The following is a 12,912-nucleotide window of genomic DNA, read 5'->3' as shown; positions in this document are numbered from 1 at the left end:
AAAAAAAAAAAAAAAAAACTCACCGAACTGGTTCTGTTTCCTCTTGAAGTAATAATATGGTTTGATTACGTAAGAATATTTTTCTGTGCAGGTTGGTCACACTTTTCGAGGACAAACTATTACAAAGCAAACTACTGTGATCACTTGTATCTAGGAATAACAATCAAGTAATAATGTAGCATTTTGACGTTTTACCAACAAAAAAATATAGCATTTTGAGGAATGACAACGAAATATATAGAAAATTATACCTGTACACATTTTTCTTCTCTCACAAACTACTCTTTATTTTAAATTATCAAATTGAATAAATCACATATTAGATAAATGTGTGTAGAAAAAATATATGTATAGAGGCCTTTTAAGTAAAAGGAGAATTAGTTGTGGGACCAACCTTACATCGAACTTTAACAATCCGAATGTCTATTTTGTAAACCTCGATTCATAAATCATCATTGCAAAAATTCAATTCAATTCGAAATCATTTGCCTATTTAATTATTACAATGAAATTTTATTGTTTCTTATAAAATAAAGTATTTGTCAAGTTCATTTTACTCAATTAGATGTTTCAAATATTTATGATTTGATTAATATTTTACAAAGATAATCTAAAAGGTGTAACTTGAAAAATAAACGATTAAAACCGTTGAAATTTTACGTAATTAGTCCCAAGCATCACATATAATATATAATTATCATTTTCTTAAAACCTAAGGTGCATGCCATATAGTTTTACTTTTGTTGTCATTCACTTTACAAAGCATTGTCAGTAGGCACTACAACATTGTTGTTGTCATTTCTCGTAAGAAAATTAGAAAAGGAAAACTAATGAAAAATGCTTGAAAACTTTGAGTTTTAAAGATAAGGACAAAATAAAGGGTAAAGTGAATAGTACCAGGATTGACTTTTTAGTGTAAAAATATGATTTTTCGTTAAAGTGAATAGTACCGGGAGCTTTTCGTTAAAATTCCCAATTAGAAATGCAATGATTTTATGTGCATTACTGCATATCATGTGTCACATGGGGTAGAAAAAAGACAGCGAGAAAGTTATTATGTAGGAGCACTCAAATTGATAGTCAATAAGTTAAATACAACACTATTTATTTGTTTGGACTTACTCTATAAAATAATTTTATGATCAAAATCCTTCACTTTTATGTTTTTTTTTTATAGGTTATTCTAGCAAACAGTGGCTCAAATCTAAAACTATTTAGTTCTACGATTATTATTGTGAACATGTCACTATTTATCAGTTACACTTTGTGTGTCCATCTATAAAGTTATAGACAACTTAATAATTTCCGATTTAAGTGCATTTTTGCAAAGTCGATCTTTTAGTAATAACGTAAAAAAATAACTAATTTAGATTATGAAAAATATTGTAAAGCAAACTTAGACAAGTGATTAACATCATATTAAGTTACTAACTGAGTAACTGCTTAGCGTTATTTAATGAATAATATTACAACTCAATTTCCCTATGTATCCTTAGTGTAAATATAAAAACTACGTACTAACTAGTACAATATACCGAAAGTGGTTTGTCATAACTTTTTAAGAATGTTATAATTGTAGTAGACTAAAGCTCAAGTAAGTGAAGATATTCAGTTATAATTAATAGCGGAGCCACATACAATACTAGCATGGGCTATAACACAAGTAGCTTCTAGGGAAGAAAACATTCCTAAATGTAGTTTTGCTTATGTTGAATATTGGTCACTCAAACTGATCCTTGTTGCCCACCAAATTAAAACTAATTGTACTAAACTCACATTTTACCGTCGATCCCGCTAGGCGTCACCAACAAAATTTGATAGCAACCTGTTTGTGCTCTATTTTGTGCCATCGGATAGAGGAATTGAAGCAGTTGAGTGAGCAGAGTTTTAAGCCGTTGGATGAGAAAAAAAATCAAAGATTGGAATTGTATATGCAATTGGAATTATACAAACACCATGAAGATCATTTATCCGTTGGAGACTTCTATTACAATTTAATGATTTAATGGCGACACATGAGTTTATCCATCAATTGGAAAATCATCTTCCAATTTCGTGGTTTATACCTGAGGTGAATGGAGACTGTTTTGATATATCCCTTTATTGATGTTATCTCAATATTATCCCTATAAGCATGAGATAATATAGCTGCTAGTCAGTTGTGTTGTTGCATGCTTTGAATTGAGTACGAGATATCGACTCAGAATTGGACTTTGGCTACATAAGGTGCACGTGGTATTTGTTGATAACTAAGACATAAAAAAAGGGGGATTTGATTGGTGAGGTGATATGGTGGAGATATTAATTATTTATCCAATTAAAGGTTGGTGATACTAATGATGGGTAAATGTTGCCATGTACGTGGCTTGGTGAGATGCGTGCATGAGATGGAACTATTGATGAGATAAGAAGCCTAGATGGGCTACGATTTTGGTGGTGCTGTGATAAAGCCTAAATAGGCTTTCGATTTGTTTGAAATGTGACGGATAGTCATCTGAAGGCTTGACTTTAGCGTATGGTACACGGATCAGTCTCCTTTCTAGAGTTTGAGTTGCAGTTTAATTCTACGAAGGATGTGCTATTTACACTTTTTTTTTTTTATATACTTTTTATTAATTTGTATCCATTGATATTCTTCAATTCATCCGATCTGACAATCAAAAATAAAAAAAAGTATAAAAGAAGTAAAAAGGAATGTGTGAATATCATATCCCTTCTACGAAAACCATCAGGCCGTGCCAAGCAAGAATGTGACTTCTGTAAATACAAGCTAGAAGAATGTACGAACTTCAACACAACACACAAGTCTGTTATGTGTAATTTCTCGCTTTACGCAAAACTCTTTCATCTTTGAAAGAAAACCCTAACTTCCTTAATTTCGTCAAACATATCTTACAAACAACACTGTGCTTGACCATCAGCAACATCTTACAGTTTGTATTGGACAACACTGACATCGTAGAGTCAGACAAACGTGGAGTAGCTTACAGTTTGTATTGGATTTGTATTGGACAACACTGACATCGTAGAGTCAGACAAACGTGGAGTAGCTTACAGTTTGTATTGGACAACACTACTCCAAGTTCGATTGACTACCTATCCAAGTCTCTATCAACAAGAATTCTTGAAGACCTTGTTGGAAGAGGTCACTTCATCTTTCTAAGTTCAGGTTATATCATTCGGCACATTGAAAGCCAAACTTATTTTATGATTGGATTCACAAGTACATTTCAGAGTTCAACACTTCGACGGCCGAACCACATCTACAATCAAGACACTTATCTCCTTTAAGTATTTGTGTCCATACAGTCTGCTACTGATTTGCACACTTATATTTGGACAAACATAATTGAAGCAGCCAAGTCTGGTTTAGGCGATTCGTAAACTTTGAAGTAACTACCAGCCTTGCGTTCAGGCTCTAAAATCCAGAGGCCAAGACGAGTTATTTCCTCGGTCGCAATCGCAAGATATAGAAGTTTAGCACATTCGACACCACCACTAACACATTCATTCACTCATCGACTCAGCTCAGCCATCAAGTTGGCACGCTCCGAATTCAATTGTCGGTTAAGTTGTTTTTAGACTCAACACAACCCTATTAAAAAATATGACTTTGCCATTGCTTATAGTATTTTGTATTTGCTTCCATCTCTCACGATCCCACTCGCATCTTTAGTTGGCACTTGGCAGCCTTTTTCAGTGGCTGGCCGTGAAATGATACTTATTTAAGAATATCGATCTATGCAAACCTTAAAAGACGATACTAATTTGCACATAAAAGAAAATCCCCTTGAAACCTCCCTCATACATATATTGGAGGAAAATGCTAAAGAGATTTTTTCAAAAAGTAAAATTTTTTATGAATTCTTCGTTATCTTAAGCTTAAACATAATTTCCGATGTGCTTTAGATTTGTGAATACTTTGTAAAAAAGTGCAATCCTATATGCCAAAGCTTCAAAGGAAACATTACACAGAAGAAAAGTCACTGACTTACTAAACAAGAAAATCACCGACAGATTGCTTTAGGATTGGGGTAAAAAAGAAAAAAGAAAAAGAAAAAGAAAAAGAAAAAGAGGTACTCCAGCATTTTTCAATGCGTCAATCTCAAGCAAGGTATATTTTTGTTCCACTGTAACAGAACACTCAAATTAGTGCATTAGTAATTTTCTACCAGAGATCGAGAAAATGGAGATTGAACATTTCAGTCACAGACATCAATTGACGTACATAGAAGAGCAGAGAAAGGATGGTCGATTCGTTATTTGCAACGGGTGCGAGGAGGCCTTGGTTGGCCCTTGCTACACTTGCAACCAATGTGTCAATCCCTATTTCCCCTACAACCTCCACAAAACATGCGCGGATCTACCCCGTGAGATCCGCCACCCTATCCACCGTAAAACACCCCCTTAAGCTCCAATGTTTCAAAGATCCTTTCACAGTTTACACTTGTGACTCCTGCGACCAGCCTTGCCGAATAGCCTACACTTGTTCTGATTGCGAGCTAAACCTCGACGTCAAATGTGCCTCGAATTGGCGCCTCATTCTTGAGGATCGCTGACACGTGCATCAGTTCACTGTCCTCCGGAAGAAAATTCCATTCGATTGTGACATCGGCGGCGGAACATGGGATCATGTCTCGTATCTTTGTACCGTCTGCCACCTCTTGGTCAACAAAGCATGTGCTCATACGTTACCACACCGCATTAGGATCAGTGCGCACGAACACGGCCTCACGCTTATTTGGTACCTTGAGGATGCCTATCCGTGGGAACAGTTTTGTAAAATCTGCTATACAAACACTGATAGTTGCCGCGCTGTTTATTACTGTCGTCGGTGTGGTTACGTTGCTGACACTCTGTGCATTCGAGGAAATAACCGACACCTTTGATGATGACAATGCCGACGACGATGATGATCTTATACCTGGTCAAAAGCAGTGGAACACGGCGGATGACCAAAGAGAATCAGCGGCGGCACAACAGATCAAGCATTTTAGTCATCATCAACATTTGTTAGTCCTCAGTGATGCACTTAGAGATCTTGATTGTACAAATTACTTGTAACGGTTGCATGCAACCCATCACCATGAGCACCGGTGCCTTTTATAGTTGTTGCACCGAAGAAGAACAATGCCGTTTAAAACTACACCAAACCTGTGCTCATTTACCTAGAACAAGGCTTCACCCACTTCATCGACACCAGATCACACTCCTCTCGGCAGCTCCTTCATTTGACAGAGTTTTAAGTGTCATATGTGCCGAAGCTAGAGCCAAGGCTTCTCTTACTATTGTGACAAATGCGACTTATACCTTGACCTCCAACGCATTTCTGTTTCAAACCCTCTTAAGCATGACGCTCTTCTTCAACTTTCATCCGAACAAAGAAGATTGCAAGGGTTGTGGTATTTCTCTTACGGACGTACGCTTCGGTTGTATCAAGTGTAACTTCCATTGTTGTGTTGCATGTGTTAAACTACCTCTTACTGCAAGGTACAGAAACCTCAATCTTACCCTCAACCTCACCTATCATCCGGTTCCAAACAAACTAGGTGAATATTATTGCGAAATATGTGAAGGAGAACGAGATCCTACACATTGGTTCTACTCCTCTACAGATTGCAACTTTGATTGCCATCCTCATTGCCATTCCTTTCGATAAGCGAGAGAGCATTCTTGATTGTCAGTTGTGTGGAGAACCTCGTGAAGGTTTGGTGTTTGAATGCGCGGAGTGTAATATAAGTATTCACCGCAAAGGAAACTGTAATTCTATAGTCTCCGAAGAATAAGAATAAGAAAATGCCATTACGCTTATTGAATTTATTCATTCTGGTTTCAAATTAAATTGGATTTCCAGTCCAAGGTTTTCTTACCCATGAAGCTGTTATAAGTTGAAGCAGATGTCGATCTTTCGTTAGCCATAAATCATAGAGAATAATTCTTGATGTCAATCTGGAAATTCAAAAAATTTACCCGAAATGTAGTCCTTTATGCCGAAGGATCTTACTAGCAGTAGTCTGTAGACCTATACTACTTACAATCTGATAATTTCAGATAACTAGACCATTTAATCCATGTGCTATGCTCTCTGTAGAAGTGGAATTTTTATTTTTTCTTGTGAAAATGGTTGCCTGAAGATTAACATTTTGACAGGCTTTAGTGGCTCCACAGTGTCGTCTCTCAAAACTTTCATACCTGAATCTAGACGACACAAACAATGCAACCTCGGCTCATTCTAACGACGTCGAATGTGCTCCTATCTGTTGCCACATTGACTTGTTACCACAGGGGATCTATAAAAAGCATACAAAGTTTATTGTTTCAGAACCGTTAGCTATAGTTATTACATGCTCCAAATCTCACAAACTCATTTAACAATATGGTTGTTTCATCGAAGTTTTAGAAGAAAAACAATGCAGATCAACAATAAAAGAAACACCTGTTGGGAGGAATGTGTTTTTCACTTCTTGTTTGTCGAATAAGAGCTGGAAAAGTGTTGTTTTTCCTATACTATCATCACCAACAATGCCTACTTCCCTGAACCGATCATCACTTCCTTGCTGGAAAAGCAACTTGTTCATTGAAATCACATCCTCATCAAATCCATAACCTTGGAAGCATCTACTGAACGAGTAGACCACCTCAAAAGCTCTCTGTCCTGTGAGCTTGCTTGGCCATTATTAGGTTGTGGAGCAAATTTCCATGGGATGATCTCTTTTATGTGTTATAACCTTGAGTCTCCCTCCTGATTCTGTTTATGGTCAGTAGCTCCTGATTCTGTTAATGTTCTAATACAAATCTAATCAGAAGAACTGCCCTCAGCGAAAAAGGCATTAGAAGACATAGATTTAAGAACATCCTAGCTGAAGTACCGACAAAAACAAAAACAAGAGACAATACCATGTACAAGTTTGCTGCCACTCCACAGCAGTAAATGCGGAAGCAAAGTATTACATGACATATCTAGCAAATAGTATAACAGCATAGGTGAAGGAAATATTCATGCTCTCCTTCAATAGGCACGCAATACTAAATGATCCTGAAAACCATCTACTACCATAGGTAAATACATTAAATGCTAAATTTCAACTTGTACTTGAACAGCAGATTTGTAAAGAATGCCATGGTTACCGTTGTTATCAAATCAATCACAAAGACTTCTATAGCTCGAAGAAGTGGCACAACAATGAAAAAGAAGTTATCGTTTGTTTCAACCAAGGTGTTAATTAAATCGCTATTGCTGCAAGCATTCATGAGTCATAATTTATCTGGGATGAGTAATATGTTAAATGGTACAGCTCAATGAAACACAAAGCCCCCATCAAGGCCCAAAGCAGCTGACACACAGAAGAACATTATCCAAACAACAAGATACACACACACGCACACACTCACATATATATAACACAACATACTCACTCACAAACAGAAGTCAAATGGGAAACAATCACAGCTAAAACACAAAGAACCCCACCAAGCACCAAGGATTGTAATTCTTCAAAAACTTGAAACTGCAAAATGTAATGTGCAATTGGGGTTCCTCTGCAAATAAGTAAATAAAATAGCCAGCAATGAAATTGAAAATTTGATTGACCTGCTACACTGTTGGCAAAACCTCTGTTCAAGACCAGCAACAATGACAGTGGGGGTTTTAGAGTGCAAGCCACAGACTTTGTGCCTGGAATGGTAAGCTTGGGCACCACTCAGATCTACCTCGCAGCCCTCCACCTGACACCGCGGCGGCTGACCCAAATTTCCGCCGCCCCTTGCTTCTTGGGCGGCGTTGCCCCGGCGGAGGAAGACCCAGCAGCAGACCCGGATGATGATTTGTGCAGAGCTCCCAAACCCCCATCCTCAAAGTAGATTTTCCGGCCGAATTTCAAGCCGTTGAGTGACTAAGCATGAAGTTGGGCGGCGAAGAGGAGGAAGAGCTCGCTGACTCGGTCATAGAACTCGAGCCTGTAAGATGTGAGTGTCAAGGAGAATGAGCCTTGTCGTTGACAAATTGATAGCTCAGTGTATGAGTTATCATGTTGAGGAATTTCCGATCCTACTTGGCTTTAGATTAAGAGCCCGTTTGGTATTGCTGTGCTTTGAAAAAAAACTGTTGTGAGAATAAACGGTTGTGAAATAAATCAGTAAAGTGTTTGGTAAATTTTTTTGTAAAAGTGCTTTTGGAAAAGAAAAAAAAAAGCAATCTGATAGTGAGTCTTTTCATTAAAGGAGCACGGTAGCTCTGTGTGCTTTGAAAAAAAGCCAGTTTTCCAAAGCTGCAAATAGCAGCTTCAACTTTTTCCTTTGATTTCAGCTTATTCTCACAGCAGCTTCCAAAATAAGCCATTTTTTTTTCAGTTTACCAAACACCTAAAACCCTCTTTTTTTATGGGTGATTTTTTTTTTAAACACCTCACTCCCAAACCACCCCTAAGAGTCCTAATAACATGCAATTATATTCACGTAACCCTGTCAAGATTTGACAAGAGTTCAAAACTTACTAGGACTATATCAGAAACCTTAATCTGTTAATATCCGAGGTATCAATTAATAGGCCTAATATCAAGGGATTATGGATATATATAGGGAGGTCCCTGCACTCACATCACCGTCCCTTTTGAGCGAACCCTATTCTAGTTGGACTATTGGCTGCTGAGTGTAGAAGATCTTCCGTCTTTCCTTGCAGCAATGTCGAGTTCTTCGTCTTCAGGTAAGTCTAATATGTTTACGTATGCATGTCTTTGTACGTGTGTGATTCTATGCATGCAATGTTTAAACTTCCAACATGTGGTATCAGAGCACACACTATCGTGTTTAGAATCCTTACAAGCACAAGAATATGTTGATTAAAATGCATGATTCTGACATAAGGCTTCCGCGCAATGAAATTGATATAGTTATCGACTATTATCGATAGACATCATGTGTAGAATAATATCACTTATACACGCACACATGTTTATATATATATATATATATATATATATATATATATGTATGTACCTGTTCGTCTTAAGTTTTATTTTCAGGAGAACAAGGATGAGTCTTCGGATCTCAGAAGACCAAAACCTAATGAGTTACTATCACTATATGACTTGACAGACAAATCTTTTGTGAATCATGATCAATTTCAACTCAAAAGTGTTTGAATCATGCTTCAGTTCATCTGTTCAACATAATGATTAAACTGATGGGAATATATTTTGAGTTAATTCTAAAGAATTCTTATATTCATTCATGTTTAATTGGTGTATAAGTGAGATGCAAAATTAACATTGATACAATTTTATCTGCTTAAAAATGTTAAAATTGTGTCGCTAATGCAAATTTTGTATTTCAGTTGTGCAAACCCTAGTATAATCAGTTTTCGATCTAAAGATGTGACTGGTATTATATGATTTTGATGCCGTTAATTGTTCATATCCTGAACTTTTAATGAAGAACTTATGAGAACAAATAATAAATTATATGTTGTTGATGCAGCTACGGCTTCTCTTAACTTCTCCAATATCGAAACACTAACTGGTTCAAACTATAAGAAATGGAAGGAAGACATGGAGATAGCTCTTAGCATGATGGATTTTGATTTAGCCTTAAGGGAAGATAAACTTGCAGCGATAACAGCTACAAGAACAGCTGAAGAAAAACTGAAGTTTGCTCAATGGGAGAAGGCAAACAGAATGGCTCTTATGATTATGAGGAGGGCCATGACTAGCAGTGTGAAAGGTGGCATTCCAAAGAGTAATAGTGCAAAAGAATTTTTTGATGCAGTGGGAAACAAATTTAAGGATTCTGAGAAAGCTGAAACGGGGAATTTTCTCACAAAACTGACATCCATGAAGTTTGATGGTGTTGGTAACGTGAGAGAACACATACTAAAGATGTCAGACATTGCACAGAAGCTGAAGGAACTGGAGCATCCAATCACAGATCAATTTCTAGTGAATATGGCATTGAATTCCTTACCTGCACAGTATGGCCAGTTGAAAGTGTCATACAACACTCAGAAAGCAACCTGGGACATTGATGACTTAATCTCCATGTGTGCATAAGAGGAATTGAGACTATCAATCGATAAAGTGGAGACTATAAATCTTGTTCACACTGCAAAGGGCAAACATGTTGCAATTGATTAGTCATCTTTGGCTGCTGGTAAGCAGAAGAAAACATTACATTTTTGTTTTTTTTTTTTAAATATTAACCCCCTTAAACGATCTCAAAAATTTAAAGCCGTCTCTGAAACACCAAAGCCTTGTTATTTCTGCCAAGAAGTTAGTCATCTAAGGAAAGATTGCATTGGTTTTAAAAATTGGCTTGTTAAGAAAGGTAATGAAATCAATGTTTATGTTTGTTTTGAGTCAAATTTGATTTTTGTCCCTCATTTTAGTTGGTGGTTTGATACTGGTTGCTCAATCCACATTACAAATACCTTGCAGGGACTCACAAACCTAAATGAGAGAAATAATGAAGTGTACAATGTTTTTGCTGGAAATGGGAGCAAAGTAGCAGTCGAGTCAGTTGGCAGTGTCTCTTTAAAGCTTTCTTCTGGTTTTATTTTGTTTCTTAGTCCAGTACTCTATGTACCTTCTATGAGAAGGAATTTGATTTCAACTTCTAAGTTAGTCAAATCAGGTTATACTTTTATTATAGACAATGAAAACGTTGATGCACAAAATAGCGGGGGTTTTGGTACAACAGAAAGTGTTAAGTTTGTGACCTTCACCAGATTGCTCCAGTCACTATTGTGGATAAGTATGTAAATGGATAGAGACAGGGAAGCAAACACAAGATGTACGTGGTTCACCAGATTGGCTACATCCACGGAGTAGAGAAGTTCTCATTAATTGTGAAGGGTTTACATAAGTACATAGGTTCAAGCTCTCCTTTAGTGAGTACTAGTGAATGATTTAGTACAAATGACATTAGGAAATATTGTGGGAGAATGATCTCCTTTTATAGAAGAGAGTTTCTAGCTTTGTTTTGACATTGACACATGTCGTGTTGTGATTGGCTTATGATGATTGGCTTTTGATGTCGACATGTGTTGCACTGTGATTGGCCTCCTGGTTTGAGAGAAACTTTTCTGGGTCATTGACGGTATAACGTTGACCGGTGATCGATAGTTTCGGGATTGGTTAAGTATGGTACAAACAGAAAGTGTAAGACTTTTCCATTCGAATAAATTAGACACTTTGCATGGTTTTGCCTTAACTTCATGTTGATATATTGCAACTAGAGTGTGATTGTTTACATTAATGTTTCACAGTTTGTCACATTGGTTCCAAGAAACTATCTCAAAATGAAAACTCTCACATACTTTGGCATAAAAGACTCGGCCATATATCCAAAGAAAGACTTGTGACTTTAACTAAACAGAATCTCATTCCACATCTCAATTTTGAAAGTCTTTTGACCTGCATTGATTGTTTCAAAGGAAAAATGACCAACACCAGGAAATTAGGATCCACAAGAAGTAACAAACTATTAGAGATAATTCATACACATGTGTGTGGCCCTTTTCCAAATAAAACAATATGTGGCAACTCTTATTTTGTCACATTCATTGGCGACTTTTCAAGATATTGTTATGTGTATCTTATATTTGAAAAATGTTCTGTTCTTGATTGTTTTAAGACATACAAAAAAGAGGTTGAAAACCAGCTAGAAAAGAGCATTAACATAGTGAGATCGGATAGGGGTGGTGAGTATTTTGGCAGGTTCACAGAGACTGGACAACACAAGGGAGCCTTTGTATATTACCTTGAAGCCTCGGGGATCATTGCACAGTACACCACTCTAGGTACTCCACATCAAAATGGAGTAGCAGAAAGGAAGAACAGAACCCTAACGGACATGATTCGATCCATGTTTTCAAGGTCTAAACTTTCAAGTAAGTTTGTCAAAGGGTTCCAAGTAAGTTTGTCAAAGTCATACCTTTTGAAGCTTAGACAAGAAGAAAACCAAGTTTCAATCATTTTCATGTATGGGGATGTAGAGCTGAAGCACAATTTTATAATCCTCATGAGAGGAAGTTCGACTCGAGAACTGTCACTTGCAGGTTCATTGGATATGCAGACAAGTCCAAGGGTTTTAAGTTCTACTGTCCTGATTCTCACATTAGAATTCAGGAGACTAACAATGCAAAGTTCATCGAAGATTTGGAAGAAGAAACAGTGCATCATAGTAGCTCAGATTTCCAAGAAATTGGAAATGAAGATGGTCAGCTCTCCACAACAACTGATGCATCGTTACTTGGACTTTAAGAAAACTCTTTTTCTCTCCCAACTGTTTTACAAACTACTCAATCAGTAAACACCTTGTCATTTCCTGAAACACTGCCTGATCAAATCCCCGAGCATCAAGTTCCTGAGGATGCAGCTCAACCATAACAACAAGGGCAGTTGGCTATAAGACACTCAAATAGGCAAAGAAAACTAGTGATCCTACCTGACTTTGTGCACTTACAAGAGACTGAATATGACATAGGAGATGATGATGATCCTCTAACTTTCAGTCAAGCTATCAATAGCTCGAGAGCAGGCCTGTGGCGTGCAACTATGGTCGAAGAACTAGCAACTATGGAGAAGAATCAAGTTTGGACACTGGTGCCACTTCCATGCAATGCTAAACCCATTGGCTATAAATGGGTGTTCAAAACCAAAAGAAATGCAGAGAGAAAGGTTGAAAGACACAAAGCTAGACTTGTAGCTAAGGGTTTTACACAAAGGGAATGAATTGACTATAATGAAACCTTTACACCAATTTCATCCAAAGACTCCTTAAGGGTGATCATGGCTTTAACAGCCCATTTCAACTTGGAACTGCATCAAATGGATTTAAAATTAGCCTTTCTTAATGGTGTTTTGGATGAAGAAATAGTGATGGTTCAACCACCAGGTTTTAAGGAGAAAGGGAAAGAGA

At 37.1% G+C, this 12,912-nt stretch overlaps 1 long non-coding RNA gene and 1 pseudogene across 1 annotated transcript; one reads left to right on the top strand and one right to left on the bottom strand.

Annotated features, from left to right (window-relative positions):
* The first annotated feature begins 4,494 nt into the window (after positions 1-4,494).
* On the top strand, positions 4,495-5,810 carry LOC103455183 (uncharacterized; annotated as a pseudogene).
* A 481-nt stretch (positions 5,811-6,291) lies between these two features.
* On the bottom strand, positions 6,292-7,809 carry LOC103455184 (uncharacterized). Its single transcript, XR_003767592.2, has 2 exons — positions 7,592-7,809; positions 6,292-6,774 (listed from the first exon to the last, which is right to left on the bottom strand). It is a non-coding gene; the product is annotated as an uncharacterized lncRNA (long non-coding RNA).
* Positions 7,810-12,912: the final 5,103 nt, after the last annotated feature.

Source organism: Malus domestica, chromosome 12 (genome assembly GCF_042453785.1).
Source record: "Malus domestica chromosome 12, GDT2T_hap1".
NCBI lineage: Eukaryota > Viridiplantae > Streptophyta > Magnoliopsida > Rosales > Rosaceae > Malus > Malus domestica.
The sequence above is the reverse complement of the archived record's forward strand: the minus strand, read 5'-3'. Positions and strand labels throughout refer to the sequence as shown.